This window comes from Neodiprion lecontei, chromosome 5 (genome assembly GCF_021901455.1).
Source record: "Neodiprion lecontei isolate iyNeoLeco1 chromosome 5, iyNeoLeco1.1, whole genome shotgun sequence".
Taxonomy (NCBI): Eukaryota; Metazoa; Arthropoda; class Insecta; order Hymenoptera; family Diprionidae; genus Neodiprion; species Neodiprion lecontei.
In genome coordinates this window covers 9,857,289-9,873,113 of record NC_060264.1, presented here as the reverse complement: position 1 = coordinate 9,873,113, position 15,825 = coordinate 9,857,289, and the positions used below count along the sequence as shown (strand labels likewise).

The 15,825-nt window shown below is 40.3% G+C and overlaps 1 protein-coding gene across 3 annotated transcripts in view; it reads right to left on the bottom strand.

Annotated features, from left to right (window-relative positions):
* Nucleotides 1–15,825, bottom strand: part of LOC107223234 (serine/threonine-protein kinase NLK) — a 145,519-nt gene that overhangs the window by 30,628 nt on the left and 99,066 nt on the right. The window lies entirely within an intron of this gene.

Sequence of the window (15,825 nt, the reverse complement as noted above, 5' to 3'; positions counted from 1 at the left end):
TCGTAATGAGACAGAATAGTAACGGATACTAGACTTTCCGGCAACGGTTAGAAAGCTAATTTTAATTTTCTACCTGGAACAATATTTTTCGATTGTGGTAAAAAATGAAAATAGTTAAGGACTTGGCGGTAACCGGAACTTAATATTTATCTCAGTGTTTCATTAGCAGAGCCTCGTTTGCGCGTTGTGTAAGTATTAATTTTCCTACCGCATAACCGGCGAAGATCGAATGGCAAAGAGGAACGAAGTTTGGTCGACAAAAGTCGAAGAGTAGCGGCACGAACGCAGGAGAGAATCAAGTTGAGATGGTCTCGGCGAAGCGTGCTTTGTCCAGGAACCGGTCGACAAACTTATACCATCAGGAGTCTTCATCTGGGCTTGGCTATAGAGAAATCTGGAGATCGTTCAGCTACGGATCGTATGAAGGAAGCGAATTTTCCGAAAAAAAAACAGGCTTGAGGGTGCATTGGATTTTTGATAAGCTCGTGGAACGAACTCGGTATAACGTATAAACGAGCACGAAGCCCTAACTTCTCAAAACATTTGAAACAAAAGCGGGAACATTGGTGAAAGTATATTTCGTAATTTGAATAATTCAAAGTTGGCTGTACAAAGATAAGCTGGACAAAATGAAAATGTTACTCGAACGAAGCTTCGGCGCGCAACCAATAACGGCAATGAAAAATAAGCAGTAAACGTGACGTAAAGTGAGATAAATTCGACAAGCTCGGATTATTCAATTTACAACTCAAAACTGAAAACAAAAAAAAAAAACGTCTAAGCACCCTTGAAACGAACCCTGCAGATAGTGACCCGAAAACCGCACGTCGAGTAAACTGCGTTACATTAATTGAACGTCACGAGCAGACCGCGATGCCTAATTGACTGTAGTTTGTAATCTCTGCCAGACTCCCACGAGATATCTCACCGTAAGTTTCTCTGGTTTATAGACGTTTTCTTGCAGCGCAGCGCCGTTGGTGTTTGAGGAGAAAAAGAATAAAAAAAAAAAAAAAAACGCCAAGAGGGAGAGAGAGAGAAGTCAGGGATGATGAACCGAGAACAGGTTAACCTCCCGCAAAAGTTTGCCGCTGTGGGATCCGGCTATCAACTCGTATGCATTTCGCGCTGATCGCAGCTCCATCAGCAGATGCACACGATGCACAGAGCGGTGGTCTCATCGGCGAGTTGGGTATCAGAAATAGATCGTTAGGGGTATACATAATGGGAAATTTCGGCGGCGTCGTCGACACGCAAAGAGAGAGAGAGAGAGAGAGAGAGAGAAATTCCAACGCGTTCGAAAATAGATTCGAGCATAAATAAATGCGGGCGTATGAGAAGCCAGTCCAGGGTTGATTGCACTTACCAACCCAACCGAATGTCCCCCAGACTGTGTCTGGCCTCAAGATCAACGGCTTACTTTTTCGATCGAAACTCGGAAAGACGTAGGGCAAATCGGGCACAAGTGGGCGATGCGGTACCACCTCGGCAAGCGATCGCCGATCGGCAAGAGAGTGGCGTAGAGTTGCTTTAAGGCCTTCCTTGTAACTTGACGCGCCTTCTGCTCGTCTAAGCAATAAGTAGTTTCTTTGTTGCTCCGACGAGGTACGGCAAGGCCAACCCGCAACGCTAGTGGGACCGGTCACCCAGGTCTACGACTAAACCCCGACCCCGCCTCTCCTTCTCTGATTCCCCAACCAAGGAAAGAAACCGGGTGAGGTTTAACTTGCCCCGGACCTCGGTTGGACCTTTATTGCCTCGGTCATATCTCGTTCCTTGGACTTTTCGTCTCCGAGTATATATGATATATATGCTCCTTTGGGAATCGCCCGGGAAACAGGGATTCGATCGGGACTGGCTCCTTTGTTCGCAATTTAAATATCGCGAGGACACGGGAGTTTCGAAAAGATGGTATCTACTGTCTATGGAAGTGTCGGGCGATGTATTTGAAGTTTCGATCGATCAAAGTTGATTGAAAAAGTTCTGATGAAAAGTTATTTTATGGATCAGTGCAGCATTTATAGCGATACGTAACTTCACTGTCCTATATCGTGAAAAGTAGCGCACGAGGTTTCATTCGCTTATCGATACTCCGTATCGACGACAAATCGAATTTTTAATCAAGCTAGATCGATCGGAACTTCAGGCACGTGTCAAGAGAAACTGGAAATCGCTTCTTATCATCGAATAATAAAGCTTCACAATGTACGTTGAATTTGATAGGAGAACCTAGAATTATTCGATTGAAACTTGTCCTGAAAAACTTGAAAAGCTGATTATTCCGAGGATCCGTTACCAAACTTTATAATAATTATTATTTAGCTCGCGAGTGATTCAATCGCACTTTTTACGTTAGTAATTAAAAATTCTGTACATACATCGTCGGGATTCGAAAATCTTTCACCACTTGCGGTTCGACATAAAAAAAAATAATGATCCTATTAAACGTGGGAAATTGAATTTTTGCGATGTCTATCTAGTCGAAATTAGTACTTGATTTTTCCGTTCAAAGTATGAAGTGTATTTACGTTATATACAGACCGTGGATTAACAGGGTAGTGACAATTTTCCTCAAATAAATTTCCGTGACGTTTTCCCATAAAATTTAGATAATGTCGGACAGCTTTTGTGTCCAAAAGCTCCGAAACTTGTTCATCTTGAATGTATAAATTTGGATTTAAAAAACACGTAGTATTGTTTCCTTTCACAAAAATAATTATAAATTGAACAATACCATTTCCAAAACATAGCTGAACTGAATTTACAAAGCATAGCGGAAGTTCGAAAACGATTTATGAAAAAAAGAGTACGTTTTTCTTCACGGTCCATCACAATTTCCTGACTTTTTCCGATCTGACGAGATTCCCCGACTATTTCCGGGTTTCCCGGTCCGTAGCCACCCTGATCAGCCTTCGAGGAAAATGACGGTGTGCCTAATTCCGTAAGCCCCAAGGAGATGTCAGCGCTTGGAACATAGCTGTTGGAGTGTCACGTGGAGGCCGAATCTACGTCAACCGCGTGTCATATCGCGACTCATTGTCAGACCCCTTCCCGAATAGACAACATAGCCAAGTGTCCTTAGCGCATGAAAAAATGTGCATCTTGACAATATTCACATGCGCACAACGTACGTATGCATGCGTCTAATTCCACTATTGATTTATTTCCCGTGAAAGCCGCAATGGCATTACTTATTCTAAACTCGTCACGCAATGCCCTCCACACGACGTTGAAAGGGCATGATCACGGTGCTTTATCCGTGCTTGGGTTAGGAAGATTGACGATTGAACAAAGTTGACCGGACATAAAATTTAAACAAAGGTAAAAATAGCCCCTCGAACCCCTTTCGCTGCGTTATTAGGACCGCAAACTCGTCACGTGGTGAATATTGTTTGAACACCGTCAAAAGAATGGCATTTGTTTTCACGTGTGAAACAAGGGTAGTGAATTTAAACTTTGAGAAAAAGAGGGAAAATCGTTAATTCTACAGCGTGAATGATCGCAGTTGGCAGTCTCGTTGTAAAATACGAAATTTTTTTACACCGGCACAAAGGAACGTTGCTACGTAATTTTCACGGTTCGCGACTCTCCAATAGTGTGTAATACACTGTGAAAATTGTAGTTTCGAATTCCACCAGAGATATCGAAATTTTTCATACACGTTAAATTTAACACTGCTCCGGTGTGATTCTCTTTCAATTAATATTCAACAACAGTGAATTCAAAACACAAGACACCGAAAAAAAAAATTTCCTTTCATGGTTACCGATCAACCCCATCGATTCAAATTTTTTGTCGTAACGGAAGAATTAAATTCTGAGCATAAAATCGATAATAAATGATAGTGATTCCTACCATTCTTTTTGTGAATATAATTACTCGTGCTACATTTTCATGCGACAGTTGTGATAATAAAGCAGTAACGTTGAGGCTTCGTTTTATTAGAAAAATTTTTGTTGCAATTTCCCGAAAATATGCCATTGTAACGATACTCATTCGTCATAACAATTTCGTATTAACACGTGAATAAATAATATTTCTCTCAGTGAGTACGAAAGTGGATTGACGACTGTGAAATTCGCGGGGTAGTTAATTGAACGCAAAAAATTTTCGCCACATCGTCGATGAGAATCATGTGTCATGTACGCGTTACTTTATTACAGCTCTATCATGAAACGAAGATGCCTCAAAACGGGACTCCGATGTACGATTACTCTCCCTTTCACGCTTCCATTATGCCTATCTATCAGCATTACACGTGGGCGTACAAGTTACACACAGCGAGATGGCGCCTACAGACCTCGGAGTATGAAGGAAAAGAAAAAAAAAAAAAAAGAAATCTACGTATCGAGGTGAAAAATTGATACTACTTGCATATTCTGATAGAGATTTATTCAAGATTAATGGAATCCGTTGTACTGTTTCATCTATAGGAAAAATGTCTGTTTATTGTGATGTAGGTACGTGATAAATCGGATAAGAAACTTCGACATTTACCTCACGAAGTAGCGATATATCGTTTTTTTTTATTTTTACAAGATTTTTCAAATTGATTACGGTAGTTTAACGTGATGTCAGAAAAGAGAAACAAAGGTGACACCTCGTATCTTATACCATTCATTTTCCGAGAACACAACGTGAATAATTTTCAGGCTATTTCGAAAGATCTGCGGTTTTCCTTTGGTTCATACTTCAAACGATTGCGAAACGAATTCGTAAATTAAAAAACAAAAAACATTCATTTTAGAATCGTGGCACGTTTCAGGTAACAAGACCCAGGAAGTGTTGAGATATTTTCAAACCTCGTATTTTCAACGTTTCGGAATTTTCATTAAAAACACACCGACAATGACAACGACAAGGAGAATTTTTTTCCTCGACGAGTGAAAATGCCCGTTATTAACAGTTTCGATCGAAGAGAGGTGGTGTAGTGCTCAGCCACCTACGCGGGTAATAAGTTTCAAGAAATTTCGCCGAGATTTCCGGCTCTCGAGGATTAAAGCCGTAGGCTTTTTTCAATCTCTCGTCTCAGAAGGAAATTGAAGTCGAGTGAGATTCGGGAGATAATGTAGGGCTACGACAGGGAAATGAATGCCAACCTCGTTGGGTAAAATTAAAGCTGCGAGAAAACAAAATAGCTCATTGAAAATAAAGTATAAAGATTAGTTCGAAGGTGGGAAACCTTTGTCGTACACCTGGAAACGAACCAAGTAGCCTTGAATGCCGGATAAAAAAATATGGTGTATTCGTACATTTGTTGGTAACAGCAAGACAGCTTCGTATCATATTCAAAGATGTCTTTTGACCGTAATCCCTGTTGCAAGTTTTATCAAACGCGAATCGAATTAATGAGAGGTTTTACTTGTGCCGATGAAATATGCAGATGTACTTTGCCAGTGATTAAACTTCAGAATTTTCACGGATAACATACTTATCAGCACTTTCGTAAGCTTTAGCGAAAAATGTGAAACTAGATTGTAGTAAGGAACTTCTTAACGATCGTAAAATGTGTCAACGCGTTGCGAGATGATCTTAGTTTCAATGGTACTACTGGATACAGCTCAAGTAATTTTATACCTCGACTCTGCGACGTCAAATGTCAGAATTATCCGCACGATTCTTGTACATCAAAGGGATTGCTCTGTCAATTTGCACGAAACGAGATTGCGCACATCTTATACTTCTTACTACCTGTATAGAAAATGCCGAAACCATCGATAGGTCACACGATGATGACTGTCATTACAGCTTGTGGTAAAAAAAATTTGAAACTCCTTGCATTTTGAGCGTATCTATAATTTCGTTTTCATTACCAACTTCCATTGGAATCTCAAACACGCTTAAGAAATTTATTTGAGTTTTGAATTTTTCGAAATTTTGCACAAATTTCGTTTTCCCTCTTTCCAAAATATCCCGTATTTACTGATAGAACTTAGACGTGATATCTATTGAATTATACAATCAGCTTCCCGATTCATGGATATTTGGTGTAAACCTTCTTCGTAAAATAGAAATTTCTCATCTAAAAGTCGGTTAAACGTTTGGTCTTGAAAAACTTGGGACCCCTTCCTCGTTTTTTACAGCAGTCCCTCCGTATCCAGTCATTCGATAAAAGTTAGACATTCGGAATGACGCACGAATTATCAAAGAACAAACCGCACAAGGTCCGTCGAGTAAATCGGATGACTAACCGTCGCAAGATTATAAAAAGAATAATCGTCATTTCCAAGTACCATTTCCCCAGTCCGTAACGTCTGGCTCTTTTCATAGCGTCATCGCAGCAAAGTTGCTAAACATCGCGACGACGAACGAACGAAGGGTGGGCATTTACTCTCAGCATACGAACAAACCAACCTGCCGAGTTGGTCTCGTAGACAAAGGAGACTATCGCTGCTCCGCTCGTGTGGCGTAGAGAACCTCGATTCTCCTGGCAGCATCAGCCTTATTCCCGGCGTCGAGGCGCACAATGGCATAGAATAAGCCACGTGACGGAGGGAGCTGGCGGCCTAGCCTGACGTTTTTAATCCCAGAGCTTGGCGCGCCTCATTGTCCGAACGAACGAACGACGGGGCTTTATGGGAAAGAAAAATTCTCCAAATTTACGGGATCGCGAAACGATCGTCGTGATATCGATTGCCACGTTTCAATACGCCACGAAGAATTATAATGATCGTCGATTTTGGCACTCGGTGTGTCAAAATTTAGATCTTTCAGAGGGTTGAATAGGAGTAGCCAAAATGGTCGATGCTATCGTGTGTAACAGGGATGGCCATATGGATCAGATCCAAGATCTGACGTTTATTGTCCAGACTCTGTGCGATCTACCAATCCCGAATCTTTGTCACAAAATTAAATGAAATATTTTTTTATAGTTATGTATCTTTTTTTTTTTTATTTTGCCTTGTCGCGATCGCCTGGCCTAATAGCCACGATCCATCGCTTGGCCATCTTTGGTCTAAAGCAATGTTTTCTATCGGTTGGCGTACTCGAATGAAGAAAAAATACACGAATAAAGCTCGATCTACAAACTTTTAAATAAAACAAATCGAAGTTGGATTGAATAATTGGTTATTGAGGTATACGGAGTAATTACACTGGTCAATAGCGATTTTGTTGTCCTTGAGATTTGATGTCAACGACCCGAGAGGAGTAACCGTAGTTTTTCAAAATTGGCTCCAGTTATTTATTTTATCAACATTTTCATATGTATATGATGCAAAAAAGCAATATTTAGACGAAAAATATTAGAATTATAAAATATTTGGAGAAAATTTTTTTTATATAAAAATAAAATATCTAAGCCAAATATGAGCTCTTAATATTGATTTTTTCCATTTCCCATTTAAACATTAACGCGTACAAAAAAAAAAATAGGAAAATTGAAAAAAAAAAAAATTTCTCGTAAACGGCTTGACTTATAAGATATGTAAATACAGATTCTTATAGGAAATTCTACGCTCTATAAAACAAAAGTATTCAGATAGAATTGCCTGAATTTTAACCGATTGAGAGATATTTGCCTAATAAATACCGAGTCATCTCAAATACAATACCGCAATATCATAAAAACTAGAACCAATCTAATATAATCATAATTCTACGTTGTCAAACACCTGAATTCACAGAAGAAATCGGAGCAACAAAAAAAGTTGATATTTTGTAGAGCTGTGTTATCATCTATCGACAAAATGATCCGTCGTCTGTTATAATTTAATGCGCATGCGCTACAATCCGAGAGCAGTTGTTTACCAGGGCGACCAACCCTCACGAACTTAACCTCAAAACTTGTGACAGTTGTCACTGGTAGTTGTGTTCGACACCGACAGCTGTCAAAAATTTTTGATGTTACATACATTGCGGCGACTTGTCACTTGAGTTTATGACTGTTGGTCACCCTGACAAACAACTGCTTTCAAATTTTAGCGCATGCGCGTTGAACCATAGCAGACGACGGATCATTTTATCGATGGATAACCGCTCTGTGTATTTTAAAAATTGACCAACTTTTCAAGCGATCCATTCCTCTAATATCACTTTGAAAAAATAAGGTAGACTAAACGACGAGAAGTACGGATTGTTATTCACGTTATAAATCATACTGCTAAATATTTCTCAACGATAAGATTATTTCACTTTTCAGGCTTGCCTGCCAATCAGACGATAATACGCCGCGAACGGCTACCACTTCCTGTTCGAAATTGACGGTCGGAACTTTCGTTTTTTTATGTTAAATATTTTGTGGTTAGGGTTAGGTTTACGTGAGATTGTGTCGGTAGTTTAATTCTGAAGTTTGTTTTCCGAAATTGTCGAATCTGCATTGACGACGTGAACAAAATCCCGTAAAATCAATAAACAAGTTTGGTACCCGTTCAAATAAATGTAAACCATGCCAGGTGCTTATGTTTATCAACAAATTCAACATTGGAAGAAAATGGGGCAAGGAGCATTCAAGCAAAGGAGCAAAGTATCTATTGCATAAAATTTTCCCGAATAAACTTTTGCGATTGCCCACCCTCACACGTTTCCGCATTGTTCATAGATATGGAAATAAGATACAACGAGTCAACGTTCTGTGATTGCTCAGACTCGTCGTCTGATTCGTGAGCCATGGCACCCGGAGCAATAAGCGGAAAAAGCGTTTCTAATGACAGGCAACATCCGAGTGACGGCGTCTAATTCGCAAAAAAAAAAGAAGAAAAAAAAAGAGAAACAATGAGCGAGACAAAAAAGTACATATACATCGTGTAATGCGTAAATGACAAAAGGAAATCCAAGTAAATGGTCATCGATCCGAGCGTGCAAAAACTATTTACCCGCATGTCAGCATCGCGTTACCACACCTCGTAGTGCAGTGTAGGTACCCACATCGACGATAGGTTTAAAATTGATATGCTGAGAATACGATTATCCGGTATTGAAAGAAGCTTGCAAAAGGTATGCATACAGGTCCTTTCATGACGTACACTTGGGGGACAATGAATTTGAGACTGCTAATTTTTTACACTAGACAGTTATGTTGGTAACGCAGAGAAACCTACAGCGCCACAGACGGCCGAACGCGAAACAAACTCAATCTCAATAAACATAACATAACCCATGAACGTCGAATCTAAACTTAGAATACGTGTCAATCCAACAAGTCATTATCCCCGCGGTATTCTAAGGTTAGATTCGACGGTCATGGGTCACGTTATCTTTATTAAGATTGAGATTGTTTCGCGATGAGCCGACGGTGGCGCTGTAGGTTTATCTGCGTTGCCAACATAACTGTCTAGTGGAAAAAAATTATCCGTGTCAGATTCATTGTCCCCAAGTGTACCGTCGCAGGGGTGAACGCTACTCTCTCAGCTTCGTGATCGTTGATATTTTGACCTAGTATAGTACCTAGAAAATGCCGGTCAAAATTTTATTGTCCAGGTATCAACGTTGAAGATGACCGTCTGAATCGAAAATTAAGATAAGAGAAAGAAAACACGTCAGAAAATCTCCAGCAAGGTTATTTGCAATTATGATGTTGGGCACGAATAAAACAACATCTCCTATATATATTAGAAATGAATCTACACAATTTCGAATAAAATAATGAAAGATAACAACAATTTGAAAAAACGATTTTTCACTAAAATGTTCAAAATGCTTAAACTCGAGTGTGTTTGATCTGATTCCAATGTTTTTGGGCTTATTTTGTTCACCTTAAATATCTCGAATGATCACTTGAATAAAAGTATCACTGATAGTTATCACTATAATGGCTGAAAATATATTTATGTAAGTATAGTACAACAAAACAGAAACAGAACAGTTCGTCAAGAATTACATCTTCGCGTTGTCATCACAATGTGAGATTTCTTGAATGTTTTGCAGAAAATTTGTGGGAATCTTCTCTGCGAGTAGAATGAGTTCAAAACTATTAGAATCGAATCAAAAGCATCACGATTCAATCATTTTAAATGTTCTTAAAAAGTGGCAAGGAAGTGAAATTCAGATACAACGCAAATCGTTCTTCGCGATTACTTCCAAATAGACATACGTACGTACCGAATAATTGGGTTTACCGTATCTCAATGCGATAAAAGCATCATTTAGAGCTGACGTTTTCGAAAGAATCACCAGTACCATGTTTGCCCCGAAGAATCATGGCGGTACCGAAATCTTCGCTAAGGTTAAAATGAAAGTTTATCCATTTACTCTTTGTACGTGCGTAGTACCTCTCGGTTGAATTTTCCGCGAAGGATATCCTTTTACAAGACCCCAGCGAGCAGGAAGAGGAAAACTACTGCCCCGGTAAAACGTAGCAACGTGCGAGAAAAATATGCTTCTATTTATAGGTAAGTTAAAAAGGGTGCCGGAGTGTCGCTCGATCCATGCATCCACCATCATCGGGGGTCTGGCAAAGTACGTACGGACCGATGGGCAAAATCGAAAGGTGGATGAAAGAAGAAAATAATAATAAAAAAACAAAAGCTCTGTATCGGAGGAACGGATCTAGTCGATGAAGATTAACGGAAGGCCAACGATAGTAAGAAAGGAAGATTGAGTCAAGTGAAGAATGGAGATAAGTTTTCATAACACAATGGTGACAATCTTTAGGCATTCTTACTCTTATTACTCGAAACTCGCGGTTGAAACTTCTCTTCGTATTCTTATTATCTTCAATTTCGATTGGATTTCGAGTCATGGTTTGAAACCAGTTTAAAAATGGTCGAGTGGACAAGTACGGATGTATCGACAGTGTTCAGTAACTGTCTTAATGACTGGTCGTGATATCAACGAACCAAACTCCCATACTAGCAGAGAGAGACAGAGGCGTCGATTGATAGCCTGAGTAGTCCATAAGGGGAAATTCCTAGCCGGCCAAAGCCTTTGTCGAATCCATTTGACCGCCCATATGAACCCCAGGTATAAATAACCACGTTAACAACAGTCGCTAGAGTGAGCAAAGAGTCAGAATTGAAGAACGGAAGGCGTGTACGTGGTGGAAACGTGTTCCTTCGCTTCCCTTTCCTCCTTTCTCTTTATTATTCCTCATGGGGATAGAGGAGAAGAAGAAATGGTGGAAGAAACGCGTGCGGAAAAAGCAGAGAGATAATCTGGCATCAACAAAGAGTGGCGGATATCACGAATTTACAATCTGTACAGCTCAAACTCAAAATTCATTCATCGGGTCGTGTACACCCTTTCCTTTTTAAACCCGACATATTTATCTTGACCGTTCTATCTTTTCACATGCTAAATAGGAGAATTCTCTTCCTCGCCCACGCGCCCATAGTTGCAGATAATTAGTCTCTGGTTGCTTCTGAGTCCATGAAAAGTAAGCAGATTCACCAATCATTTTTCTTCCGTACGAACAACGTCAGTTTCGCCTATATATACCGAATAAAAATTCCTTGACAATACCAAGACAAAAAAGTACACACGTAACAAAAGGATTACACGAAAATTCGAGGTTTTTCGGTAAGATGAAAAATTCACTGAAATTTCCAGCTTTTCCCCGTTTTTTTCGGAAGCAGATAACCTCAATTAGTATCTACCCCAATTTGCCAATGCTTAAAACAGGGTGAAATTAGAATCAATTCGACTCTCCGCATGTAGCGAAAAGCCAGAGTTCATAAATAAAACACCCGGGCAGTGTTCGTAAACAAACCGGAAACAATGTATCGGTTACGTTGGTGAGGATCGATAACGGCGCCGTAAATGTTCAGCATGCAATCCACGATATTTTATACACGTGAGCAGAGTTCACTGCAGCCCGACGAGTAGTTGTTGTTGATCATTTGCATTAATAATGAGACGAGATTATCCAGAAAACGCCAGGCGTTACAAATATTGACAACTATTGTCTACCGTCTGAATGCTGCCAGCGCTTCCGACCTTAGAAAATTCTTCAACTTATAGTTGTCATGTAAGTCCATTGATTTGTGCTTGCATTGTTTTTTTTGTTTCATTTATATATGTATATATATATATAATGAAAATACACCCCAGGAAAGAGCCGAGCGATAACTGAAGCATTTCTCCGAAATATCAGTCGTGCCTTATCGCGAAAACAAAACCTCCGACGAGACTTCTCAGGTTTTTCTTTATTTACGTGTTTCGTTCTTCACGTTTCAGGTCCTTTGTCTTTGTTCATATTCTACATGTGTCGTACATTTTTACGCAAACCATTGTGGTAAAAAATCCAAGCGATCTCCGATTTCCGGTCTCACATAATGATACTCCAGTTGTCGAAGTGAAATTCAAAAAGGAAACGACACAGTAACTTCAGGTATTCTTTAATCGGCTTGAGCCAACACTGTTTTTATCCTGTCCATCGTTATTTGTTACACCTATAATTTGCATCGAGATAGGTATGTTCAGCCGATTGTTTTTCGACCAATTAATCTATGTAAACATTTGGACAGTAGCTAACTCACACCTCATAATTTTCTTGGAATTTAACCATAAATTGAGCTTGCTTCACTGCACTAAAGGTGTTTAAATATCGTAAAAAATTTGAAATTATCACGCAACTGCAAATGACTCGTTTCTTTATTCTAACAGCCGACGTATTCCGACAAAATCACCTTAAAATTTCGCTGAATCGTGAACATGGCAGTGTAATTACTGCGAATCAGTACTGCAGGTGCAATCCAAACAAGTAACTAAACTGTGATTTGAAATTGTTTCGACCCTGTTCGGAACTTTGCTACAGTTATTCAATGCAGGTTTGTTATACAAAACTATCATTCTTTGCATGTATTTCTCTAGACTCGACAATTTCGTTATTGAGGTCGTTCATCGAGTGGTCCAGAGTGCTTTCGCAGAGCACTTTCCCTCAAAGCTCGCGTTGAAATGAGTGAAAGGAAATACGGTCGGTACCTCCGCCCGTCTTTCCATCCACTCTTAATCCCTCTGTAGACACGCGAAGCAAAAAGGTGCGTGTTTTCGATCCTCAAGGGCCTTTCAGACCCTCCAGACCAGAGCGAAGCAGCGGCTTGTACCTTCAGCGAAGACCACTTACTGCAGTTCCTGGGTGCACAAGCAGTGCGTTGAAATTATTTTTAGTTCGCTATTTGTTCAGGAACGGCTGGTAATATACGTTCTCAAACCAACCGACGTTGATAACTTCGCCACGAAGATAAAATAGTTTCTCACCGGTGGTAAAAAAAAAAAATGCGATGATGCAGACTACTCGTTGATTCGTGCGAGACAAAAGTGGTCCTGGACAAGCTTTCCGCTTCTCTCGTTTTTGTGCGAAGTTACAGTAAGTCGGGATCAAAGTCCGTCGCTCGTGCAATAACTTGTTAATTGTTCAACTTGCGTGTCAAATGGGTCGAGGCGTGATCGCGAAAATCATCTAGCCAAAGAGGACAACCAGCCTTAAGTAATGGCAAGTGTACCGGATATTTCGAACCTTGGTGTGGTTGCACATCATTCCCACGCGGCCGCGTTTCTTACCACATTAATTTTCATTTTTTACCTAGAACTGTATTTTTCGATCGTGGTAAAAAAAAATGAAAATGGTTAAGAACCGAGCGGTAACCGGAACTAAAAATTTCTCTCAGCGCAGTCCCTCGAGTTTCTCAACTTCCAATAAGACAGTTGCCAGACGGAAGGTGAGAAATGGTAACGAGAAAATGATGTCTTTCTTCACGTTAAATCATTAACGCACAATGACACGCGAAGTACCGAAGGTTTCGATTTCCAACTAATAAAAATCGCGTGGAGGGTCTTTGGATCGGATAATAATATAAGGTACCAACTGCACGTGTTTGTCGAGGTAATCTACGAGATTAACCAGACGACCGGCAAGTATACCTAGACTTGAAACGGTGTGCTTGACCTCTTTTCCGCTGCACTATAGTGCAGACTGGGTTGCTGCTATACGTCGCGATAAGATCTCACAAACAGCAGGTGCACGAGAGGTACGCGACTCTCGAAGGGGTTTCCTTCTCCTCCTTCTTCCCCACCTCGACAACATTCGATTTTCATTGTCCATCGACGTATCTCGTGGCAGCTATCGATGGTGATTTTTAGACAGGATTAATTCCAGTCCGGTGTTTAATACGTGAAAGGATGGTGAAAGATAGAGAAAATAATCCAGCATGGATGATCGGCGACCTGACTACGGACACAACGTCATGTAATCGCTTGTAATCCTGTTGCACGAGTTTACAATTAAGTTTAGGTCAAACCAACACAGCCACACGTGCAAGAAGAAACAGGGATTTGCAGTTGCGCTCTTCGACAATCCCATTACAAGGGTTACGAAATGTTCCTGCGAGGAAGCGACCGCGAAACTGGGTTACGGGAAACCAATGAAAGTCATTCCTTTTCCAATCCACGATCAAGACGAACCGTCGCTATGGATTATGTCGTCAACACTGAAGCTGTATTACTTCACATACTCGACTTCACAGTCTGTAATGCCAATTGATAAACCCAGGATTGCAGTTATCTTTGACTTCGAAGACATTAATTGTTGGATTGGTAAGGACACCTTGATGCTGTTTGACGGAAGAAATACCGTCACAGGAAAGAATCATTCAAGCGTATAAAGTATGGTATGTAAAGTAACTCCTTGGGTTTTGATTTAAAGAGACTTTAGATTGTTAGACACAGAGAGATTTTCACATGTAAAAGCAGTGTTCCTAAAGTACCCAATTTTCTTTATTCTCTTTGATCACATCTTGTCTGACTTACGCAGAAAGTCACGTATCGATTTTTGTCACCCCAGTTGCAGGAAAGAGCTAGGAGTTGTGGTTTGGCGGTGAAAAAACGGCTAAGGGAAGCCCTGCAAGATGCTGCACGAATATACCTCGGTGGACTTGGAATTCAGGAAAATACGGAGAGTAAGAAGAAGAAGAAGAAGAAGAAGAAGAAATGAAAGAAGTGATTTGTAGGAACATCTGGCTAGGTCTTGGTTGAGATATTACGCGAGATTCGCTAAGTCGAGGTTATTTCTCATCCTGACAGGTCTCAACGCTACCGTAAAGTAGTGACCGGCTCTGATCTTGTTTCGGTCATCCGAGCGTCACCCAATCCCCGGTACGTATCATCATCCTCTTGACACGAGTCATTTCAATTTGGTAAGCCCCAGACGTCCGATCGCTGCTACTCATTTATCTTTTCGATTCCAAATTCTCTCAGCTGTTGAGCGACTAACGAAACCGCTGATAAAAGGCCAACAACAATCGTGGGTAAAAATCCATCGCAGCCAATTAAATCTGATATAGCAAAAAATGACGACCCAATCAAGCGAGGAGGTGTGTGCAAGCGAAGCGTAAAATGAAACTGATGAATCTCATTAGTTTGAACAGCACCGTCCGCACTGCATCACACCACCGCTGATTGTGAGAAACGGCCGTAAACGAAAGGTAATATTGGCCAGTGGAAACCTGCGAGATGACGCGGATTTTCCTAAAGCGTTATTACTAAAAAATATATATATACATATTAGGGTGAGCGGAAAAAAATTACCCATCGAATCTATGGTCTTAAAATTTTTCCAAACGGGAGAATTTTTTCCTCAGTAAATAAGTCCTTTTAAGACCAGAGATTCGATAAGTTAGTTTTTTTGGCTCTCTATATATAATATAAATATATATATATATATATTTCACGGAACGCGGAGAAATCGCGCTTCATCAGTGCTGATTAAACATGGTACTTCGATCACTGCCGCATTATACGTGAAATTAGCGAAAAGAACGCCTACTCGATGAGTTTCTTCTTCGGTGGAAGTTACATAGTACACAACCTTCTAGGAAGTTGCGAAAACTCGCGTGAATTTCGTAAGCCTTTTTATCCTTGAACCATTTCTTCTTGATTTGTTGTTGCTCTCTTTGC